Below are 20491 nucleotides of genomic sequence, written 5' to 3'. Positions count from 1 at the left end.
CTCATATAATTCCTGACTTTCCTTTGGTAGATATATTCCCATATATTTTATACTATCGACCATTATTTTGAATGGAATTTCTCTTTGTATCTCTTGCTATTGGATTGTGTTGGTAATGTATAAAAATGCTGAGGATTTATGTGGATTTATTTTGTATCCTGCAACTTTGCTAAAATTCTGAATTATTTTTAATAGCTTTTTAGCAGAGTCTTTGGGGTTCTCTAAGTATACCATCATGTCATCTCCAAAGAGTGATAATTTGATTTCCTCATTTCCTACTCTAATTCCTTGAATCTCTTTCTCGACTCTTATTGCCGAGGCTAGAGTTTCTAGTACTATATTAAATAGTAATGGTGATAGTTTCACTCCTGATCTTACAGGGAAAGGTTCTAGTTTATCGCCATTACATATGATGTTTACTGAAGGTTTTAAATATATGCTCATTATTATTTTAAGGAATAGTCCATTTATTCCTATACTCTCAAGCGTTTTTAGTAGGAATGGATGTTGGATTTTAATAAATGCTTTTTCTGCATCTATTGAGATGATCATATGGTTTTTATTAATTTGATTATTAATATGGTCAATTATACTAATAGTTTTCCTAATATTAAACCAGCCCTGCATTCCTGGTATAAATCTTACTTGATCATAGCATATTATCCTGGGGATGATTTTCTGAAGTCTTTTTGCTAATATCTTATTTAAGATTTTAGCATCAATATTCATTAAGGAAATTGGTCTATAGTTTTCTTTCTCAATTTTTGATCTACCTGGTTTAGGTATCAGTACCATGTCTGTGTCATAAAAGGAATTTGGTAGGACTCCTTCAATCCCTATTTTTTCAAATAGTTTATATAGCATTGGAGTTAGTTGTGCTTTAAATCTTTGGCAGAATTCACATGTAAATCCATCTGGTCCTGGGGATTTTTTCTTAGGGAGTTGGTTAATAACTTGTTCTATTTCTTTTTCTGAGATGGGACTATTTAGACTACTTACTTCTTCCTCTGTTATTCTGGGCAAGCTATATTTTTGAAAGTATTCTTCCATTTCATTTAAATTATCGAATTTATTGGCATAAATTTGAGCAAAATAGCTCCTAACTATTGTTCTAATTTCCTCTTCATTAGTGGTGAGTTCTCCCTTTTCATTTTCAAGACTAACAATTTGCTTTTTTTCTTTCCTTTTTTTAATCAGGTTTACTAAGGGTTTGTCTATTTTGTTGATTTTTTCATAGAACCAACTCTTAGTTTTATTAATTAATTCAATAGTTTTTTTACTTTCAATTTTATTAATTTTTCCTTTTATTTTTAGAATTTCAAGTTTAGTGTTTGACAGGGAGGTTTTAATTTGTTCTTTTTCTAGCATTTTTAATTGCAAGCCCAATTCATTAATTTTCTCTTCCTCTGTTTTATGTAAGTAGGCCTCTACTTCCCCTTATAACTGCTTTGGCTGCATCTCACACATTTTGGTATGATGTCTTATCCTTGTCATTTTCTTGGGTGAAGTTATAAATTTTGTCTATGATTTGTTATTTCACCCTATCATTCTTTAGTATGAGATTATTTAGTTTCCAAATATTTTTAGGTCTATTTTCCCCTGGCTTTTTATTGAATGTAATTTTCATTGTATCATGGTCTGAAAAGGATGCATTTACTATTTCTGCCTTATTGCATTTGAGTTTGCAGTTTTTTTGTCTTAATATATGGTCAGTTTTTGTATAGGTTTCATGAACTGCTGAGAAGAAAGTGTACTCCCTTCTGTCTTCATTTAGTTTTCTCCAGAGATCTAGAATATCTAATTTTTCTAGTATTCTATTTACTCTTTTACTTCTTTCTTATTTATTTTTTTGGCTTGATTTATCTAATTCTGAGAGTGCAAGGTTGAGATCTCCCACTTTTATAGTTTTGCTATATATTTCTTCTTGCAGCTCTCTTAAGAATTTAAATGCTACACGACTTGGTGCATACATGTTTAATATTGATATTGCTTCATTATCTATGCTATCCTTTCTTTTAATTATTAGATCAATTTTTGCTTTTGCTTGATCTGAGATCAGGATGGCTACCCCTGCTTTTTTTTTTTTTTTTTTTTTTTCTTCACCTGAAGCATAGTAGGTTTTACTCCAATCTTTTACTTTTACTCTGTAAGTATCACCGTGCTTTAGGTATGTTTCCTGCAAACAACATGTTGTAGGATTCTGTCTTTTAATCCAGTCTGCTAACCACTTCCTCTTTATGGTGGATTTTACCCCATTGACATTTATGGTTAAAATTACCAATTTTGTATTACTTGACTTCTTGTTAGCCCCTGCTTATGCTTTTCTCCTTTACTTCCCTTTTATCTCCCTCCCCATTATTAAACTTGTGAGTACCACTTTATTCTCACAACCCTCCCTTTTTAGTATCTGTCCCCCCACTTTAGAGTTCCTCTCCCTATCTTATCGCTTTTCTTCACAATTTCTGTATCTATCACCTTGTGTTTAGCTTAGTCCTTCCCTTTTCACTTTTCCCCTCCCACTTTTCAATGAGGTGGGAGAAGTTTCACTCTAAATTGAATATTTCTAATATTTTTTCTCTTTAAGCCAATTCTAATGGCAACATGATACATACTATGTTCATCCCCCTCCATTCTTTCTCTCAGATATAATAAGTTTCCTTTGCCTCTTAGTGAGATGTAGTTCCCCCACTTTACCCTTTTCTGGGTACAATTTCCTTTCCACCTGTAGTTTCTAGAACAATGAATACATGTGTTCTTTATATTTATAGCAGAAATATAGTTCCCAAGATTTCTTTCTACCATTTTAGATTTCTCTTGAGTTCTATATTTGTAGATCAAACTTTTTGTTTAGTTCCAGTTTTTTCACCAAAAATAGACGAAATTCACTTAGTTGAATGTCCATCTTCTTCCTGGAAAAAGAAGCTTATTTTTGGCTGCATAACAAGTTCCTTAGCTTTTTAGAATATCATATTCTAGGCCCTTTGATTCTTTAATGTGGACACTGCTAGATCCTAGGTAATCCTTATTGTGGCTTCTCCACATTTGAATTGATTTTTTTCTAGCAGCTTTCAATATTTTTTCTTTGATTTGATGGTTCTGGCATTTGGCCACTATATTTCTTGGTATTTTGATTTTAGGGGCCCTTTCAGTAGGTGATCGATGAATTCTTTCAATTTCTATTTTACCCTCTGTTTCTATAACATTTGAACAGTTTTCTTTGATAATTTCCTGTGTCCAAGGTCTTTTTTTCTCCATATTTTTATTATTTTTTAATTAATTTTATAATTATAAAGTTTTTTTGACAGTATATATGCATGAATAAAATTTTTTATAACATTATCCCTTGTATTCATTTTTCCAAATTTTCCCCTCCCTCCCTCTACTCCCTCCCCTAGATGACAGGCAATCCCATACATTTTACATGTGTTACCATATACACAATATATGTGTGTAAATCCAATTTTCTTGTTGCACGTTAAATATTGGATTCTAAAGTATAAGTAATCTGGGTAGATAGACAGTAGGGCTAACAGTTTACATTCAATTCCCAGTATTCCTTCTCTGGAAGTGTAGTTGTTTCTGTCCATCACTGATCAACTGGAAGTGAGTTGGATCTTATTTATGTTGAAGATATTCACTTCCATCAGAATATATCTTCATACAGTATTGTTGTTGACGTGTATAGTGATCTGGTTCTGCTCATTTCACTCAGCATCAGTTCATGTAAGTCTCTCCAAACCTTTCTGAATTGATCCTGCGGGTGATTTCTTACATAGCAATAATATTCCATAACCTTCTTATACCATAATTTACCCAACTATTCTCTAATTGATGGACATCCATTCATCTTCCAGTTTCTAGCCATTACAAAAAGAGCTGCCACAAACATTTTGGCACATACAGGTCCCTTTCCCCTCTTTAGTATTTCTTTGGGATATAAACCCAGTAGTAGCACTGCTGGATCAAAAGGTATTCACAGTTTGATAACTTTTGGGGCATAGTTCCAAATTGCTCTCCAGAATGGCTGGATTCTTTCACAATTCCACCAACAATGTATTAGTGTCCCAGTTTTCCCACATCCCCTCCAACATTCATCATTATTTGTTCCTGTCATCTTAGCTAATCTGACAGATGTGTAGTGGTATCTCAGAGTTTTCTTAATTTGCATTTCTCTGATCAGTAGTGATTTGGGATAGTCTTTCATATGAGTGGATATAGTTCCAATTTCATCATCTGATAATTGTCTGTTTATATCCTTGACCATTTATCAATTGGAGAATGGTTTGATTTCTTATAAATTAGGGTCAGTTCTCTATATATTTTGGAAATGAGACTTTTATCAGAACCTTTAACTGTAAAAATATTTTCCCAATTTGTTACTTCCCTCCTAAAATTGTTTGCATTAGTATTGTTTGTACAGAAACTTTGTACTTTGATGTAATCAAAATCTTCTATTTTGTGATCAGTAATGATCTCTAGTTCTCCTCTGGTCATTAATTCCTTTCTCTTCCACAGGTCTGAGAGATAGACTATCCTCTGTCCCTCAAATCTATTTATGATCTCATTCTTTTTTTTAATTAATTTTTATAATTATAACATTTTCTTTGACAGTACATATGCATATGTAATTTTTTTTACAACAATATCCCTTGTACTCCCTTCTTCCAATTTTTTTCCCCTTCTTCCCTCCATCCCCTCCCCTATATGGCAAGCATTCCCATACATATTAAATATCTTATAGTATATTCTAGGTATAATATATATGTGCAGAACTGAATTTTGTTGTTATTGTTGTTGCAAAGAAAGGATTGTATTTGGAAGGTAAAAATAATCTGGGAAGAAAAACAAAACAAAACAAAACAAAACAAAAAACAATGCTCACAGTTTACACTCATTTCCCAGTGTTCCTTTTCTGGATGTAACTGATTCTGTCCATCATTGATCAATTGGAATTGGATTAGCTCTTCTCTATGTTGAAGATATCCACTTCCATCAGAATACATCCTCATACAATATCATTGTTGAAGTGTATAATGATCCCCTAGTTCTGCTCGTTTCACTCAGCATCAGTTGATGTAAGTCTCTCCAAGCTTCTCTGTATTCCTCCTGTTAGTCATTTCTTACAGAACAATAGTATTCCATAACATTCATATACCATAATTTACCCAACCATTCTCCAATTGATGGACATCCATTCATTTTCCAGTTTCTAGCCACTATGAAAAGGGCTGCCACACACATTTTGGCACATACAGGTCCCTTTCCCCTCCTCAGTATTTCTTTGGGATATAAGCCCAGTAGTAGCACTGCTGGGTAAAAGGGTATGCACATTTTGATAACTTTTTGGACATAATTCCAGATTGCTCTCCAGAATGGTTGGATTCTTTCACAACTTTACCAACAATGTATTAGTGTCCCAGTTTTTCCATATCCCCTCCAACATTATTTGTTCCTGTCATCTTAGCCAATCTGACAGGTGTGTAGTAGTATCTCAGAGTTGTCTTCATTTGCATTTCTCTGATTAATAGTGATTTTGAACACTCATATGAGTGTTCATCATCTGAAAATTGTCTATTCATATCCTTTGACCATTTATCAATTGGAGAATGGCTTGATTTCTTATAAATCAAAGTCAATTCTCTGTATATTTTGGAGATGAGGCATTTCTCAGAACTTTTAACAGTAAAAATGTTTTCCCAATTTGTTACTTCCATTCTAATCTTGTTTGCATTAGTTTTGTTTGTGCAGAAACTTTTTAATTTTGTGTAATCAAAATTTTCTCTTTTGTGATCAATAATGGTCTCTAGTTCTCCCTTGGACACAAAAAACTCCTTCCTCCTCCAAAGTCCAAGAGGTAAACCATCCCATGTTCCTCCAATTTATTTATGATCTCATTCTTCATGTCTAAATCATGGACCCATTTTGATCTTATCTTGGTAAATGGTGTTAAGTGTGGATCCATATCTAATTTCTGCCATACTAATTTCCAACAGTTTTTTTCAAATAATCAATTTTTATCCCAAATGTTAGTATCTTTGGATTTGTCAAACACTAGATTGCTATAGTTGTACTCTTTTTTTGTCCTTTGTACCTAATCTGTTCCACTGATCGACTAGTCTATTTCTTACCCAATACCAAATGGTTTCGGTGACTGCTGCTATATAATATAGCTTTAGATCAAGTATACCTAGACCACCTTCATCTGACTTTTTTTTTTCATTAATTCCCTTGAAATTCTCGACCTTTTATTCTTCCATATGAATTTTGTTATTTTTTCTAGGTCATTAAAATAGTTTCTTGGGACTCTGATTGGTATAGCACTAAATAAATAGATTAGTTTGGGGAGTATTGTCATCTTTATTATATTCACTTGGCCTATCCACGAGCACTGAATGTCTTTCCAATTATTCAAATCTGTCTTTATTTTTGTGGTAAGTGTTTTGTAATTTTGCTCATATAATTCCTGACTTTTCCTTGGTAGATGGATTCCCAAATATTTTATACTCTTGACATTTGTTTGTAATGGAATTTCTCTTTGTATCTCTTGCTGTTGCATATGTGGATTTATTTTTATCCAGCAACTTTGCTAAAGTTGTGAATTATTTCTAATAACCTTTTTTTATTAGAATCTCTGGGATTTTCTAAGTATACCATCATATCATCAGCAAATAGTGACAGTTTTATTTCCTCATTACCTATTCTTATTCCTTTAATCTCTTTCTTGACTCTTATTGCCGAGGATAGTATTTCTATTACAATATTGAATAGTAATGGTGATAGTGGGCAACCTTGTTTCACTCCTCATCTTACTGGGAAAGGTTCCAGTTTGTCTCCATTACATATTATGCTTACTAACGGTCTTAAATATATGCTCCTGACTATTCTAAGGAATAGTCCATTTATTCCTATACTCTCAAGCATTTTTAGTAGGAATGGATGTTGGATTTTATCAAATGCTTTTTCTGCATTTATTGCGATGATCATATGGTTTTTATTAATTTGATTATTAATATGGTCAATTATACTAATAGTTTCCCTAATATTAAACCAGCCCTACATTCCTTGTATAAATCCTACTTGATCATAGTGTATTATCCTAGGGATGAATTTCTGAAGTCTTTTTGTCAATATCTTATTTAAGATTTTAGCATCAATATTCATTAAGGAGATTGATCTATAGTTTTCTTTCCCAGTTTTCAATGTACCTGGTTTAGGTATCAGTACCATGTCTGTGTGATAAAAAGAGTTTGGTAGGACTCCTCCATGCCCTATTTGTTCAAATAGTTTAAATAACATTGGGGCTAATTGTCCTTTAAATGTTTGGTAGAATCCACATGTAAATCCATCTGGTCTTGGGAATTTTTTCCTGGCGAGTTGATTATTAGCTTGTTCTATTTCTTTTTCTGACATGGGACTATTTAAACAATTTATCTCATCCTCTGTTAATCTAAGAAGCGTATATTTTTGGAGGAAGTCATCCATTTCACTTAAGTTATCAAATTTATTGGCATAAAGTTGGGCAAAGTAACTCCTTATTATTTCTCTAAATTCCTCTTCATTGGTGGAAAAATCCCCCTTTTCATTTGTAAGACTAACAATTTGAATTTCCTCTTTCCTTTTTCTGATCAGATTTACCAAAGGTTTATCTATTTTATTGGCTTTTTGATAAAACCAACTCTTGATTTTATTTATTAATTCAATAGTTTTTTTTTTTTTACTTTCAAAATTATTGATTTCTCCTTTTAATTTTCATATTTGAAGTTTAGTTTTTGGTTGGGGTTTTTAATTTGGTCTTTTTCTAGGTTTTTAAGTTGCAGGCCCAATTCATTAATCTTTTCTTTCTCTATTTTGTTCAAATAAGCCTCTAAAGAAATAAAATTTCCCCTTATTACCACTTTAGCTGCATCCCAAAAATTTTAGTATGATGAATCATCATTGTCATTATCTTGGGTGAAATTATTAATTATTTCTACAATTTGCTGTTTCACCCAGTCATTCTTTAAGATGAGCTTATTCAGTTTCCAATTACTTTTTGGTCTATTTACCCCTAACTTCTTATTGAATGGAGTTTCTATTGCATTTTGATCTGAGAAGAAGGCCTTTATTATTTCTGCCTTCCTGCATTTAATTTTGAGATCTTTATGTCCTAACATATGGTCAATTTTTGTATAGGTTCCATGAACTACTGAGAAGAAAGTATACTTCTTTCTATCACCATTCAGTTTTCTCCAAAGGTCTATCATACCTAGTTTTTCCAATGTTCTATTTACCTTTTTAATTTCTTTCTTATTTATTTTGTGGTTTGATTTGTCTAATTTTGAGAGTGCAAAGTTGACATCTTCCACTATTATAGTTTTGCTATCTATTTCTTCTTGCAACTCTCTTAACTTTTGCTTTTGGAAGTTAGATGCTATACCACTTGGTGCATATATGTTTAGTATTGATATGGCTTCATTGTCTATGCTACCTTTTAGCAGGATATAGTTTCCTTCCTTATCTCTTTTAATTAGATCAATTTCTGCTTTTGCTTGACCTGAGATAAAGATGGGAACCCTTGCTTTTTTGGCTTAACCTGAAGCATAATAGATTCTACTCCAACCTTTTACCTTTACTCTGTATTTATCTCCCTGCTTTAAGTATGTTTCCTGTAAACGACATATTGTAGGGTTCTGACTTTTGATCCAGTCTGCTATCCACCTCCGTTTAATGGGAGAGTTCATCCCATTCACATTTATATTTAAAATTACTAATTCTGTATTTTCTGCCATCCTATTATCCCCAGATTATGCTTTTTTTATCCCTTAATGCCCCTGAACCCCTTCCCCGATATTTAATTTATGGACCCCACTTGTGACACGCAGCCCTCCCTTTTTAGCATCCATCCTCACTCCTTCCAAATCCCTTTCCTTATTCTTTTTTTCCTTTTCTGTTTTCCTCTCCCCCCTTTTATTGATGTGAGAGAGAATTCTCTGAAAAACAAATATGTGAATTATTTACTTTTTTGGGCCTACTCTGATGAGAGTAAGATTCATACAATGTTTCTCCTCCTCTCTAAATTTCCTCAGATATGGTAGATTTTCTATGCCTCTTCCTGGGATGTAGTTTCCCTCTTTTTATCTCTCCTTCCCCTTTTTCTGATGCTATCCCCTTCCCTTTATTACTTTCCTTTTTTATATTATATCAGTAAAATCAATTTATTCATGCAGACTTTCTGTATATCCACAACAAAGACACAGTTCTCAAGAGTTCTTTTTAAAACTGCCCTGAGGTTTAAGGCTGAACAATGAAAGTATCACAAACCCCAGCCAATACCTCCCATGGGGCAGTGGATATCATCAGTTGATGTGAAAATCCCCTGTTTTCAAACTGGAAGTGTCTGCCAGGAAACAGCTGTCGCTACTTCAAATGTTCCGCTTCTCTGGGAGTTCCACTTCTCTGGGAATTTTGATGCTGCTAGAATTCCACTGCCTCAGGCTGAGCCCTTTACTATCTGGATTAGAGGCTGCCTCGGGCTGTGTCCCCACTGTTCAGGCTCTCAACCCCAAGGAGAAGCCCCAGGCAGCAGAAGGCGTCTGCACAGCCATTCTGAGATCTATTAGGTCACTTCTAGATTGGGGTGGGTTTAGGATCTGGCTTTATATTTTAAAGTGGCTTGATTTCTCTTCTGAACTTCTGTTTTATAAGCAGAGAAGAGCTAACAGCCTGTGTCAGATTCCTCTATCTCAGTGGCTTCTCTGATCCAAGAGTTCTCCCCAGCCCAATCAGCACAGTGTGCTAGCACCTAACCCTGTCTATGCTGGTCTTTTTTTTTTTTCCTCCCCTTGGAACCGATTTTTTCTGTTGAAATTCCAGATTCTCTTCAGCTGGTTAGTTGTGCTTCTAATCCTTGTGGTTTTTATCAGTCCAGTGTTATTTTTGAGGCTGATTTAACTAATTGGTAATGAGGGAAGAAGGGAGCTTACAAATTCGCGTGTATCTTCTCCGCCATCTAGGCTCCGCCTTTCTCCCATATTTTTCAAGGATTCCAATAATTCTCAGATTGTCTCTCCTAGATCTATTTTCCATGTCTGTTGTTTTCCCAAGAATGTATTTGCCGCTTTTTTAATTGTTTCATTTTTTTGGTTTTGCTTGACTTGACTGATTCTTGGTGTCTCCTCTACTCATTCAATTCCATTTGTTTGATTCTAATTTTCAATGAAGTATTTTCGTCACTCACTTTTTTATATCTTTTTCTAATTGTCCAATTGAGTTTTTAAGTGAGTTGTTTTGTTATATGGAATTTTTTTTCCCATTTTGCCAATTTTATTTTTAAAGAGAGCTATTTTCTTTTTTCAACTCATTAATACTCACTAATTCTATTTTTCAAGGATTTGATTTCTTTATCCACTCTATCTTTAAATGATTGTGATGATTTATCCCAACTCTCTTGCCAGCTTCCCTTTTCTTTTCCCATTTTTCTTCTAGCTCTCTTGTGAGAACCTTTTAATATTTCTTCTATGAGAGTCTTGTGCACTGAGGACCAGATGGTATCCCCATTGGAGACACTCTGTTTTTAGTCTCCTCAGCGTTTAAAGTCTGCTCTCTATCCATATAGAAGCTATCAATAATTAGAGTGTACTTTAATTCTTTTGTTCATTTTGCCAAAAAAGAATCAAAGAAAAACTAACAAGAAAAACAAACGGTCTGCTTTTTTTTTTTTTTTTTTTTTTTTCAGGGGGTGGGACTGGATGGTATTATGGAGCTTCCTCTACACAATATAGGGGGCAGCAGTAAGACAGCAATGGCTGCACTGCATCTGTGCTCCAAGACTCTGAGAGTGTACTGAGACAATGTGGTGGGTGTGGCCAGGTCCTGAGAGACGCTAGCTTTTTGGGGTTATAGTTTTCACCCTCTGTGTTTTTAGCTTCTCTGCTTGTCTTCTGGCTTGCTGCCAGGGCAAAGTAGCCAACACTGTGTTAAAGCTCCCTCCACAGAACTGGCTTAAATCACACCCCATCCGCTTCCTGTCTGCTCAGCTATGAGCTGCCTGCCTTACTCTGCTGTGCTACTGCTGTACTACTGCCTTCAATTTGTGCCCGATCTAAAACCATCACCACTTGCAAGCAAAAGCAGTTTTTTTTCTGGTGATTTTCGAGGATATCTTCTCTTGGTAATTATTCGTGGTTTTTTTTTTTTTGTTGTTGTTGTTTTGTTTCAGTCAAGCACTAATTCTGAGGCTCTTTATGAGATAAATCATTCTGAGAGAAAACGAGGAGCTTAAGTAAATGTGTGTGTGTCCTCTCTATCATCTTGGCCAGAAGTCCCTGATATTCTTAATATCTAATTTTTATTAAATCCAGTATTTGTCTTTTGGTTCTTCCGTGGTCTTCAAATTTATTATTCCTATTTTGTCTTCAGTTATTTCAATTAACCAAAAAGTATTAAGTACCCATTTTATGACAAGCATTGTACTGTATGCTGAGGATACAAATGCAAAAATAAAACAATCCTTACTCACAAATAATTTATATAATAAAAAAGTTAAATACACATAGCACAAATGTAAAGCTAATACATACAAAGTAATTCAATTTAAGGTAGTTTGAAATAGAAGGCACTACCAGAAGTTACCAGGAGAATCAGGAAAAGCTTCCTGAAGAAGTTGACACTTCTACTATATCTTCAAGGAAGAAAGGGATTTTGAGGCAGAAGTAAGAAGGAAGTATATTCCAGGCCAGGGAAAAATACAGATCAAAGTCATAGATAGTAATGGGAAATAAGATAGGTGATAGAAAAGAAGGGATCAGTCATGAGGAATGTGAAGGTAGAATCAACATATTTCTTATGTGGCATGAGGTGACTTATGATTATCAACCTGGGGTACTAAAAGAATAGTGATGTATTTAATAGAAAAGGGACCCTTCATCTTTGACTCAAAATTAGTTAAATAAGGCACAATTTTTACTTTTTAGTCCTTTGTCATTTCACTTTCCTCCCTATTTTTCCTCATTCCTGAATCACTTCACTTTGCTCCTATTCATGAACTCTTTCATACTGCTGGAGGCATTCAATAACTCAAGTCTGGGTTTACTCAAAATTCAGGTAGTCTAACTACTGCAGACTTTATGCATCCTTATTAACACTTATGCATCTCTGATTGACATCTATATATCCATAATGGTGGTTTCAAACTTTCTCTTCTCTTTTCAAACTCCCACTTTATCCTCATGCTCTTTCCCTTTCAGCAGCCTGACCTCACTTGATACTTTACTGATACTAAAGCCATTCATTGTAAGCTTCTTTATTAAATATTTAAACCTGTTTTTACCAATATTCTCATTTTTTTTATTGCAATCTTGCTTAATTTCTTGCTGATGATATCTATTTCCTCCAATGTCCTCCAGGTGTTTAACTCCCTGAAACTCCAAGTCACTGAGTCATACAAAGTTAAAAGGGGATTCAGAGGTTATCTAGTTCAATTTGTCCATGAAAAAGATTATACAGATATAACTTTGGATAAGTGTTTATGTATATTTGTGTGTGTGTGTGTGTGTGTGTGTGTGTGTGTGTGTCAGAGATAGAGAGAGACAAAGATAGAGACAGAAACAGAGACACCAAGAGAGAAAATTTGACAAACTTAGAATGAAAACCTTCGATAAGTGGAACTTACTTTCTTCTCAGCATGATCATATCTTGCCTATCTTTAAGTAATTCTTCCCTTAACCCTGAGACTCCTTCAGGCAATAATCTGACTATGTGGTTCCATACTTAGTCAACTACAAAGGTTTCCTATCACCTCAACAATAAGTATAAATTCTTGTATTTAGCTTGTAAAGCTCTTTACAGACTCATTCCAATCGATCTTTCTAGTTACACAATTCTCTCTTTCTACCCCCTCCCTCCTTCTCTCTCTGTCTCTGTCTCTGTCTCTGTCTCTCTCTGTCTCTCTCTCTCTCTCTCTCTCTGTCTCTCTCTCTCTCTCTATCCCTCTCTCTCTCTCTCTCTCACACACACACACACACACACACATGCATGTGCACACACACACACACACACAAGCACATTCACACACATAAAAATAGACCTACTTTCTGTTATATAGACATTAACCTCCCATCTCTATGTCTTTCACCCATCAATCCCACATACCTGGAATATACTCTCTCCTTCACTTTGCCTCATAAAGTCTTACACTTTACTTAAGGAATAGTTTGAAGAACCACTTTCTGCATGAAACCTTTCCTCATTTCCCCAACTGCTAAATCAGAGGATTAAATCATTTTGTATTTAACTACAATTGTCTTTGTTCATTTTATTTTTATATGTTTACATATAACTTAAATATGTGTATATATATATATATGTATATATATATATATATATATATATATATATATATATATATATATATATATATATATATATATATATATATATATATATATGAAATACATTGATCTATCCCATCACTGAATCAATATTTATTACACACCTACTATGTTCTAGGCACTGTGCTAAATGCTGGGTATACAAAGAAAGATAAAATACATTCCCTATTCTTGAATAAATCATAGTCCAATGAGAGAAATATCCTGCAAAAAAACAAAAACAAAAAAAGAAAAGTAAAAACAAGCTATGTATAAGATAAACTAAAAATTATTACTAGAGGAAAGGAACTTTAATTAAAATGGATTGGGAAAGACTTTCTGTAGGTGATATTTTAGCTAAAATTTGAAGGACACCATGGAAGTCACAAAAAGCAGAGATGAGAAGAGACAGTATTGTTAACATTGAATGCATTGAGATTAAATCACTTACTTAGGATCATAGAGCTAGTGAATGTTAATTGTTTGAGTTGGATTTGAACTCAGATCCTCATGACTCCAGGGCTGGTTTTATATCCAGTTCACTGTCTAACTGCTCACCTTACTAAACTTCTTGAAAAAGAAGAAATGGTTTACATGGATGATTTGATCCTTTGTTCCTCAAATACTGGAACTCTGTCTTCCCAGAAATCAGCTGGAGTCAGGATCACTAAACATCTTTATTCTTGATGTTTTATGGTCAAGGTCAGGGGATTAGGCCTAACACACACCTTCCTCCCTCAAACTCCCGGAGAGACTGAGTCAGCTTCTACATCTCAATTCCTCTTCATCCTCCTACTCCTCCCACATGTCACTTCCCCCTCTTTGTACCACCAGTCAAGTCAGCACAGAACAGCTGGGGAGGGTCAACCTTCAAACAAGTTAATAGGAAACTATCCAATTGGCAATTATTCTCACATGCTTCATTATCCAAGTGCATTGCTCAGTTCTAACCCTTTACATCTCCTGCTTTCTTTTGTTTTAGACCACAGGTGGTCACGCCATCCCTGACTTTTCAGGGAGGTGAGAACCCCAAAAAGGAGGTGATCATGCCTCTCCTGACTTCTCAGGAGGGGAGATGAAAGCACTAAAAAGGAGATAATTATGCCCTCCCTGACATCTCAGGAAGGGAGATGAAAAGCACCAAAGAGAAATGGGGATTTGCTAGCAAGTTTCTGGGTTGAAGGGCCTTATTAGAGACAAGTGTACACAAACCCATCAGCATGGGAGTTATTACACAAGCACATAGCAATAACGCAGAGGATATTAGTGATGACTCTCCCCACAGTCAGTGCAGACTCGATGTGGTGTAACAAATAGGAATTGTACATGCAAATAGTGATATAACAAACAATATAAATCAAAATGGTTTTGTAAAAGATTTCCAGAATTTTGTAAGGATGCGGTTCCCGCAAAACAAGAGAAGGGAATTGTAAGGGCCTTTTAAATGGGTGGCGCCACAGTGCAACGGGAGATTTGAGTGGCCCAGAAGTATTCTCTGTGAATATAGGACTGCCCTGTGGGTGGGATCCTGTCCATATTGAAATAGTTTCGTAATTGGTGACGACTCTCTTGCTGGTTGGCTGTATGTGTGACCTCATAGGCCCTTTATAAGCCCATTGCAGACAGCAGTTGCTCTCTTTAACCTGCTCTCTAACCTGGGGTAGCCAAGCCAAGATAAGCTGATGGATAGCCGAGAGAGGTAAGGAGTTTGGTAGTGAACACGTGGGTCTTCAGACCAGGTGTTCACTAGGGAATTGACAAGTCAGGGCAAGGCATTATGTGAGTAGGTATAATAAAGGCTTTTAAGATTACACGTGGCTGTTCTTGAGCATGCTACTGGTTATTAAACTATAGATTCAAGAGATCGTGGCCAGAGACCTTTGAAGGCATCAGAGGAGGTGAGATGGATAGAGTTGACACTGCAAAGGTCAGTGGTCAAAGGTACTCTGTTGGGCCTATGGCAGACTAGTAATTGTAACTGCCAGGAAGGCATGTTACACTCAATTCCTTGTCATCTGGCTCCCTACCAGAGGACTCTATTTAAAGTACTTTTTATGAGGTCATGAGTGACCTTTTAATTGTAAAATCTTGTTAAATTTAACCTTCTTTTCTCCAATCTCCTATTCTCTGTTGCCATGTCATTCCATTTTACCCCATACTCACTTTGTTTTACCCAAAAGCCTTCACTTCACACTCTTATTTTACTTGTACCAATAGAAACTTAGTTCTCTGAAATCTTGATCTTATTGTAACCCACATCATTTCCCTCTTGATAATCTTCTCTTTCTCTATAATTTTCAGTCTTTTACTACTTCATGTCCATATATGTCTATAAAGTTGCCCCATATTTTCCTCCTCATTAAAATAATAATTAAAAAACTTTACTTGATCCTATAACCTTTTCAAATTATAATTCTGCCTAATTTCTTTCACAGATGAACTCATAGAAACAAGTATATACATATCTTATTTCTATGTCTTTCCTCTCTTTCAATTCTAAACTATGTGAAATATGTTTTCTTATATTGTTTGGGCTAGTTTTCTGGAGTTCCTTCAACTGGCCTTAGCCTCAATAGTATAGAGACCATGAGAATGGTCAAGAATTGAGTCTGAATTCTTTATTCTGGCTCAGTCTTGATCTTAGTGCAGGAGTCATGGGAGCTACCAAGAGCATTTCAAAGATAGAATGTCTATCTTCCAGTCCTCAGGAATGCAGGGCTGGTTCAATATTATAAAAAGCTATTAGCATACTTCACTATATAATAACCAACTTAACTAAACCATATTATTATCTCAATAGGTGCAAAAAAAGTATTTGTTAAAAAGCAACATCTATTCCTGTTAAAAAACATTGGAGAATATATGAATAAATGGGCTTTTCCTTAAAATAGTCAGTAGCAGCTAATTAAAACAATTAACAAACATCATATGTAAGGGGAATAATCTGTAACCATTCCCAATACGATCAGGGGTGAAACAAGTTTGCCCACTATCACCATTACTGTTCCATATTGTATTAGAAATGCTAGCTTTGGCAATGAGAGTTGAGAAATATATTAAAGGAATTAAAGTAGGTAATGAGGAAACCAAATAACCAAATTATCACTCTTTGCTGATGATATGATGGTATACTTACAGAATCTCAGAGATTCTACTAAAAAGCTATTAGAAATAATCCACACCTTTAGCAAAGTTGCAGGATACAAAGTAAACCCACATAAGTCATCAGATTTTATATCTCACTAACAAAATCCAACAGAGTTACAAAGAGAAATTCCATTTAAAGTAACTATTCATAGTATAAATTATTTGGGAATCTCTCTGCCAAGGGAAAATCAGAAACTATATGAGCAAAACTACAAAAAACTTTCCACACAAATAAAGTCAGATCTAACTAATTGGAAAAAATATTAAATGCTCTTGGATAGGACAAGGAAATATAATAAAGATGATAATACTACCTAAACTAATCTACTTATTTAGGGCTATACCAATCAGACTCCCCCAAAATATTTTAATGACCTAGAAAAAATAACAACAAAGTTCATATAGAAAAACAAAAGGTCAAGAATTTTAAGGGAATTAATTAAAAAAAAAAAAAAAAACAATGAATGTGGTCTAGCTATACCAGACCTAAAATTACATTATGAAGCAGCAGTTACCAAAACCATTTGGTATTGGCTAAGAAATACACTAGTTGATCAGTGGAATAGGTTAGGTTAAAAGGAAAAAAACAGCCAATAACATTAATAATCTAGTGTTTGACAAACCCAAAGACCCCAGCTTTTGGTATAAAAACTCACTGTTTGACAAAAATTGCTGGGAAAATTGGAAATTAGTATGGTAGAAACTAGGCATTGACCCACACTTAACACCTTACACCAAGATAATGTCAAAATGGGTTCATGACCTAGGCATAAAGAATGAGATTATAAATAAATTATAAGAACATAGGATAATTTACCTCTCAGGGTTTTGGAAGAGGAAGGAATTTATGACCAAAGAAGAACTAGAGATCATTACTGATCACAAAATAGAAAAATTGATTATATCAAATTGAAAAGTTTTTATACAAACAAAAGTAATGTAGACAAGATTAGAAGGGAAGCAATAAACTGGGAAACCATTTTTACAGTCAAAGATTCTAATAAAGGCCTCATTTCCAAATATATATAGAGAATTGAATCTAATTTATAAGAAATCAAGCCATTCTCCAATTGATAAATGGTCAAAGGATATGAACAAACAATATTCAGATGAGAAAATTGAAACTATTTCTAGCCATATGAAAAGATGCTCCAAGTCGTTATTAATCAGAGAAATGAAAATTAAGACAACTCTGAGTTACCACTACACACCTGTCAGATCAGCTAGAATGACAGGGAAAGATAATGCAGAATGTTGGAGGGGATGTGGGAAAACTTGGACACTGATACATTGTTGGTGGAATTGTGAATACATCCAGCCATTCTGGAGAGCAATTTGGAACTATGCTCAAAAAGTTATCAAAATGTGCATACTCTTTTATCCAACAGTGTTACTACTGGGATTATATTCCAAAGAGATTTTAAAAAAGAGAAAGGGACCTGTATGTGCAAGAATGTTTGTGGTAGCCCTTTTTGTAGAGGACAGAAACTGGAAACTGAGTGGATGTGGTATATAAATATTATGGAATATTATTGTTTTATAAGAAATGACCAGCAGGGTGATTTCAGAAAGGCCTGGAGAGACTTACATCAACTGATGCGGAGAGAAATGATCAGGAGCAGGAGATCATTATATACTTCAACAACAATACTATATGATGATCAATTCTGATGGTCATGGCCCTCTTCAACAATGAGATGAACCAAATCAATTTCAATAGAGCAGTAATGAATTGAACCAGCTACACCCAGAGAAACAACTCTGGGAGATGACGTGAACCACTACATAGAATTCCGAATACCCCTATTTTTGTCCGCCTGCATTTTTTATTTCCTTCATAGGCTAATTGTACACTATTTCAAAGTCCGATTCTTTTTGTACAGCAAAATAACTGTTTAGATCTATATGCATATATTGTATTTAACTTATACTTTAACATATTTAACATATATTGGTCAACCTACCATCTGGGGGAAGGGATGGGGGAAGGAGGGGAAAAGTTGGAACAAAAGGTTTTGCAATTGTCAATGCTGAAACATTACCCATGCATATATCTTGTAATAAATAAAAAGCTATAATAAAAAAATTAGAAGAACATAGGATATTTACGTTTCAGATTTGATTGGCATAACACTAAATAAATAGACTAGTTTAGGTAGTATTTTGCTTTTTACTATATTCGCTTGACCTATCCAAGAACACTTAATATTTTTTACAATTGTTTAGATCTGACTTTATTTATGTGGAAAGTGTTTTGTAGTTTTGCTCATATAATTCTTGACTTTTCCTTGGTAGATAGATTCCCAAACATTTTATACTATTGACATTTATTTTAAGTGGAATTTCTCTTTGTACCTCTTGATGTTTGATTTTGTTACTGATGTATGAAAATGCTGAGAATTTATGTGCATTTATTTTGTATCCTACAACTTTGCTAAAGTTGTGGATTATTTATAATAGCTTTTTCATAGAATTTCTGGGGTTCTCGAGGTATACCTTCATATCATCTGTAAAAAGTGATAATTTGGTTTCCTCATGACCTACTCTAATTCTATTAATGTGTTTTTCATCTTTTATTGCCAAAGCTAGCATTTCCAATACAATATTGAATAGTAATGGTGATAGTGAGCAACCTTATTTCACTCCTGATTTTATTAGAAATGGTACTATTTTATCACCATTACACATGATGCTTACTGATGGTTTTAAATAGATGTCACTAACTATTGTAAGGAAAAGTCCATTGACTCCTACACTGTCTGGTGTTTTTAATAGGAATGGTTGTTGGATTTTATCAAATGCTTTTTCTGCATCTATTGAGATGATCATATGGTTTTTGTTAATTTGATTATACATATAATCAATTATGTTAATAGTTTTCCTACATGCCTGCATTTCTGGTATAAATCCCGCATTGTCATGGTGTATTATTCCAGAGATGATTTTCTGTAATCTTTTTGCTAGTATTTTATTTAAAATTTTTGCATTATTGTTCATTAGGATGATTGGTTTAGGTGTCAGTACCATGTCTGTGTCATAAAAAGAAATTGGTAGGATTCCTTCAATCCCTGTTTTTTTCCAATAGTTTATATAGCATTGGAGTTAATTGTTCTTTAAATGTTTAGTAGAATTCACATGTAAATCCATCTGGTCTTGGGGATATTTTCTTAAGGAGTTGACTAATAGCTTTCTCTCTTTCTTTTTCTAAAATGGGACTATTTAAGCAATTTACTTCTTCCTCTGTTAATCTGGGCAACCTATATTTTTGAAAGTATTCATTCATTTCATTTAAGTTATCAGATTTATTGGCATAAAATTGGACAAAATAACTTGTAATTATTGGTCTAATTTCCTCTTCATTACTGAAAGTTCTCCCTTATAATTTTGATTTTACTCTTTCCTTTTTCTAACAAAATTTAGTAAGGGTATATGTATTTTGTTGGTTTTATTTATTAATTCAATAGTTTATTTTAGTTTCAATTTTATTAGTCTATCCTTTTATTTTTCATTTTCAAGTTTAGTGTTTTGGGGGTTTAATTTGCTCTTTTTCTAGCTTTTTTAGTTGTAAGCCTAATTCACTGATTTTCTCTTTCTCTGTTTTATGCAAATAGGTCTCTAGAGATATAAAATTTTCCCTTATTATGACTTTGGCTGCATCCCACAAATTTTGGTATGTGCTCTCATTATTGTCATTCTCTTGAGTTAAATTTTTAATTGTGTCTATGATTTGCTATTTCACCCAATCATTCTTTAGGATGAGATTATTTAATTTCCAATTACTTTTTGGTCTATTTTTCTCTGGCTTTTTATTGAATGTAATATTTATTGCATCATGGTCTGAAAAGCAGGAATGTACTATTTTTGCCTTTCTGCATTTGAATTTGAGGTAATATATAGTCAGTTTTTGTTTAGTTTTCATGAACTGTTGACAAGAAAGTGTATGCCTTTCTGTCTCCATTTAGTTTTCTCCAAAGATCTATTATACCTAACATTTCTAG

This window comes from Sminthopsis crassicaudata, chromosome 2, assembly GCF_048593235.1.
Source record: "Sminthopsis crassicaudata isolate SCR6 chromosome 2, ASM4859323v1, whole genome shotgun sequence".
Taxonomy (NCBI): Eukaryota; Metazoa; Chordata; class Mammalia; order Dasyuromorphia; family Dasyuridae; genus Sminthopsis; species Sminthopsis crassicaudata.
This window is presented reverse-complemented; position numbering follows the sequence as displayed.